This window comes from Octodon degus, unplaced genomic scaffold, assembly GCF_000260255.1.
Source record: "Octodon degus isolate 3935 unplaced genomic scaffold, OctDeg1.0 scaffold00165, whole genome shotgun sequence".
In the NCBI taxonomy this organism is placed as follows: Eukaryota; Metazoa; Chordata; class Mammalia; order Rodentia; family Octodontidae; genus Octodon; species Octodon degus.
Genome location: NW_004524741.1, coordinates 4,934,087 through 4,939,444, shown reverse-complemented (window position 1 = coordinate 4,939,444; position 5,358 = coordinate 4,934,087).

Sequence of the window (5,358 nt, the reverse complement as noted above, 5' to 3'; positions counted from 1 at the left end):
TCTTTCTCTCCCCCCTTCTTCTCCTCCCTCCCATGTTTTCCTATGGAATGTCAAGTACTCTGTTTGATTATACTTTTTTAAAAAAAGCTTTGCTTAAATTCTTGGGAGGTATGGATTTAAGAGCTTCAATATCTTCTCAAAAATGCTGTGGAGACCTCATATGAGTGCTCAGGGTTTTGCTGACTTGTGAGTGAGTTTGAAAGCACATAGCTCACACTAGTGAAAGCAGAGGAGAGAAAGGAGGCTCCAGGACCTTGGAACTTGGAGGTCAGAGAGTGTAAAAATTTCCCAGAAGCCTAAGGTGTCTTTATAAGATTTCATTATTCTTTTTTTTTTAGCTCCTTGAAGACATCACCAGCAGGCAAGAGGCTAAAAAATTCTAATTTAGGTCTTAGCACTGCTTTAAATATAATAAATTTTATTTTTAACATTGGGTTTATAGCCAGTTAACCAAGGAAGCCTTTTGGGGTGACCCATAGCTATTTTTACATCTAGAAAGGTCAGCAGTCTGGACCATAAATGCAAAGCCTCCTTTTGGACGTGTGTCCTGCTGCAAGGTCAGTCACTAGCTCGTGGGTAAGTGATTTCTTTGGTTCTCGTATCTTCAGTGTGGAATGGCTGTTTTCCTGACCCAGGAGTGCTGATGTGTCTTGCCCTTGCTGGGTAAATCTGGGTCTCTCACGATGCCATGAAACTCTGCCTCACTGACCATGATTCAGGAAAGCTAAAAATAGTTTGTGAAAAACAGATTAATGCGAAGAACTTGATTCCAGAAATATGTTATTATTAGTTTGCAGAAAATTAAATATTATAAGAAGCAGCTATATTTAATGAGGAAATCATTATTTTTATTTTATTTTACTTACCTTAGTATCTTACAGGAGTAGCAGTTCTAGAATATCACTTTGGAAGATGCTACTGAAAGAAGGAACTAAAAATTAAAATTTCATCATAATTGTTATATTCCTGACTGATACATACATCAGGTGCCTGTGGATTAATTTAACTTGTATTTATTTATTTTAATTTTAATTTTATTTATTTAAGTATTTATTTATTTGGTACAGGGTCTCTCTATGCATCTCGGAGTCGTAGTGATCCTCCTGTCCCAGCTTCCCCAGGGCTGGGATTACGGGCCTGAGCTCCCATGCTGGGTTTCGGTGGCTGGCACAGTGAGCCCGGGTTCTGTGGCCAGAATGGCATGTGGTGCCGAGGATCAAACCTGGGTTCTTGAGTTTGCCTAGGCAGGTGCTTAAACCACTGAGCTATCTCCCCAGCCCACTTGTAACATTTATTATAGGGAAAAAGCCAGGCTTGATAGCATTTACCTGTTATCCGAGCACTTGAAATGCTAAGGCAAAAGTATTACTAGGAGCTCAAGCCCAGTCTGGGCTACAAAGTGAGTTCAAGGCCAGCCTGAATTCCATGGTGAAATCCTATCTCAAAAAGACAAAACATAAACAACAACAACAACAAAAACCCAAACAGAAACTATTATGGAGATTACCATCTTCATCCTCAAATTTACTGGAGAACTTGGTTCTTCAAAGAAATAATTCATTTCTATGGTATTGAAATAAAATTAAGTACATTTTTATTGGGGCCTTACCGGGTAAAAATTCTTAAGACTAAAGGAACGATAAAGATAAAATAATTTTAGTTTTCACACCCCAAAATTTTGTGGCACTTAAAGGTTCATGTAATTTATGTACATAATACAGTTGCCACAAATGAACCTGGTGAGCTACTCCACACTGTAATCAGGTCCTTGGACAGTGGACAAAATAAGAAGTAAAGGAGCAAAGGCCTCACAAACAAGGTGGCTTTATGTCAAGATCTTGACAACGGCAGTGTCCAGGACTGTGTTTCTCCTGAACAGAAAAGCAGAAGAAGGCAAGAGAAGAACAAGGAAAGCTTCCAGCACAGGAGCTGCTCCCGGAGGAGGGCAGGCGGATGGGGCACAGGCAGCCCGGGGGCAAGGGAAGCCAGGAAGGTCCATCATGAACAGAAGCTGGCCAGCCTCAAGGGATGCAAGGCTTGCATTTTGCCATCTGGTGGTACCCCAAGTAAGACGATGGGCCTGCTAATTTGAAATTACTCTCAGCTAGAGTAATGATAATAATAATAATATTGAGTAATAATAAATGTATATTGTATGTGTATAAACTAATAACTATCAAAAAATATACTTCATACAATATGTCTTCAGATTTCTTGGCATTTAGAAGTCTAGCAGCCTTTAAGAAAGATTATGTTACAAAAAAAAAAAAAAAATCAGATTATGGCAGTTTTCCCCCAGCCGCACTTTTAAGCCATTTGCAAATCAGCACAACTCATCCTTGTAATATAAAGTTGAATGATACCTTTGCACACTTTCTAGTTAGCAGGAACATATTTCAAATAGCTACTGAATCAGATATTAATTGGCAAGCACGTGTCACATGGCGTTTTCTGACATCACCCCATGACAGTGAGAAGCAACACAGACTAAAAAGCCAGCACCCAGGCTTACTGCCTCTGTACGAGCCCTAGGATTCTTTATTTTTTGAGTGAGTTTCCTGGGAGGGGAAAAGTTTGAATAATTTCTGTGTCTTGAAGCTGCAGTTTTTCTTCTTAAAAGTATAATGTAAAATGTATTATTTTCTTGACTCCTTTCTTCCTGTCTTTGTTTCTTCTCTCCCACCTCAAGAAGTACAGGTGGGAACTTGAGATCGGTGTTTGAAGTAGAGGCAGCTGGTGGGATGGGACAGGACCCCGAAGTGGACAGTGCTCAGGACTAATGGAGCTGGACTGCTACACCCCATCAGCAAGTTGGGGACGTACTACATCCAGAACAAAAAAATGGTCAAAGAAACCTCCAACTTGATGACTTTGCTTTTATTTGCATAAGTATTAATAGCAGTACTGTAATGTGAACAGAACCTAAAGCTACAGTGCTGCTCTACACAGTACAGTGCAATCAGCAAAAATTATAGCGCTGCAGGAATAAGACCTATTTTACAAAAGAAGACATTGCATCTCTATAATCAAAATGGATAGAACTTTGCAAAAGAGAAAATACAAAAGAAAAAAAAAAAAGACAGTTTGGACATCCAGGCAGTGGGTTATAAGCCGTTAAACAGGTAAGCCATTAAAATGAGGAATATTTGTGCTATACATAAATATTTTGGCTATGAACTATAGCTTTTCCTTGATTTTCCATAAGAGAAGGTAGAGAGTGAATGAATAAAATATGAAGGAATAAACTGAAAGGGAGAAAATAAGAGGAGAAAGCTTGTACAGATAAAGGAGGAAAAGGACAACTTGAAGAAGAGTAGCTGTGTGTTTCACGCAACAACATTACACAGATTTTCACAGAATTAATGTGCTAATGTTAACTCTGATTTTTGTTGTTGTGGTTGCTGTTTTTTTGTGAGACAGGATCATACTATGCAGTTCAGGCTGGCCTTGAAATCACTTTGTAGCCCAGACTGGTCTCGAACTTGCAACAATCCTCCTGTCTCAGCCTTCTAAGTACTGACATTGCAGATGTGTGCTACCATGCCCAGCCTAACTCTGAATATTAATGATGGTACATTCATACTTCTTATTTCTCTATCTTTTAATAATGATGGTAATGGCAACGATTGAGGTGATAATGGCAATGATGATGATAAATTGTACTACTGAGATAATGTTTTATTAAGTTTGTGTATTGCTTAGTTGTAATCAGACTTACTACGAACTTTAATGATTAATTATTTTCATGAATGTGTAGTTCACTATTTTTTATCTGTGGAAAAAGTTCAGAGTAACCATAGATACTATATGAAAGCATGACCAAATGAGTCTTCTTGAGATTTAATGACTCAAGATCTGCTGTCATACAAGAAAATTATTACAGAAAAGTTAAGTTAGTGAGATCATAATGGCTCATTTATGGCTTCCCTCAGAAACGTGTAGCCACACAGGTCACATTGCTAGGTTACAGATCTTGCCAAATTTGCCTATGCTGGTTTGTCAAGTACTTAGTCCAGTAAGGAAACATTAAAGTACCTAAAGCAATTCCTAGTGGTCAGTTCAAGAATACAGAAATAATGAAAATAAGAACAAAAGAAAAAAAATTAATTGCTTCTTCTCAGCTAGAGTCTGCAGTGGACAGAATATCACAAGGAAGATTTTGTGATTTTTAGAGTAATAATTTTTATTCTTACCGGCTTTCTAAGTAATTGTGTTCATGTATTTTCTTAGTAGATAGCTCTATGTACACATAAAACATTTTGCTGAAGAAGCCTGAAATTCAGATTAGGTTTGTCCTCTGATTAGCAGAAAAGTTACTGAGAAGAGTCAGAAATGTTGTCTGAGTGCAAAAATAACCGCCACTGTTCGGGCTCACAAATCGACAGTGGCTAGTTTTACCTACTTCCGTCACGGATAAAAGGAAGCTCAGGCAGAACCTCACTGGGGTGCGCCAGCCTCTCCCACCTACTCTAAAACAAGACTGACTACTAAAGCTGAAGACGCTCCAATGCAACACACTCGCTAGTTTAACATCACCACTGCCCTCTGAGTCACCCTAGCCATTTTCCTCAATCAATGGGTTCTGCGATTCTGGCTGCCCCGGAGCCTTTCCTTCCCCATGAACGACGAGTCACCCCAGATCCCCACTTCTTGCTGTTTGTTCTTGCTCTTTCTATCTAGCCCTGCTGTGCTGCAACACCTCACAAGAGATTGGAGACTCATTGCAGTGGTCCCCAGCATACGAAACACAGCAGGCGCGGGTGTTTAAATTTTTATTTTATTTTATTTACTTTTGTATTTTAAAATATTTTATTTAAAGAGCATGGACCTGAGGCAGCAATTATGACAAGATTTTACTCTGCGTGACGTGCAGGGCCCCTTCGTTCTGACCTCAGAGCGCTTGGACTGACCGTTTCCCATGCGAACAGCAGACATTGCTTAGTTTTGAATAAAGCCACTCTGGCTTGAAAAACGTTTCCAAACAGCCGCAGCGTTTGATGAGTTTTGCTTGCGTGTGAAACCAGAACACCGAGCCGAGTCCTTGCTCACAGCCTTCCGGACACTGGGCCTCACTGTGTTGCTTCTAATCCCAGTGGCAAGAGGGTCAGCAGGTGAGAAAGCCACGGGAGTTCGCGCAGGTTCCAGAAGCGCGCCCAGCCTCGGCGGGAGGGAGGCCCGGCCTCGCGTGCCCAGCTTGGAGCGCGCTGTCCCCACACTCGAGGCAGCCGGCAGCAGGGCTGGGAGCCAGAACCCACCTGGAACTCTGTGCACGGATCTCCAGCAAAGGTGCAGATGAGGGCAGTGAGGAGCCCGGGGCTGGGGGGGGCGGGGGAGCCCCAGGGGCGCACAGCCGGCGCC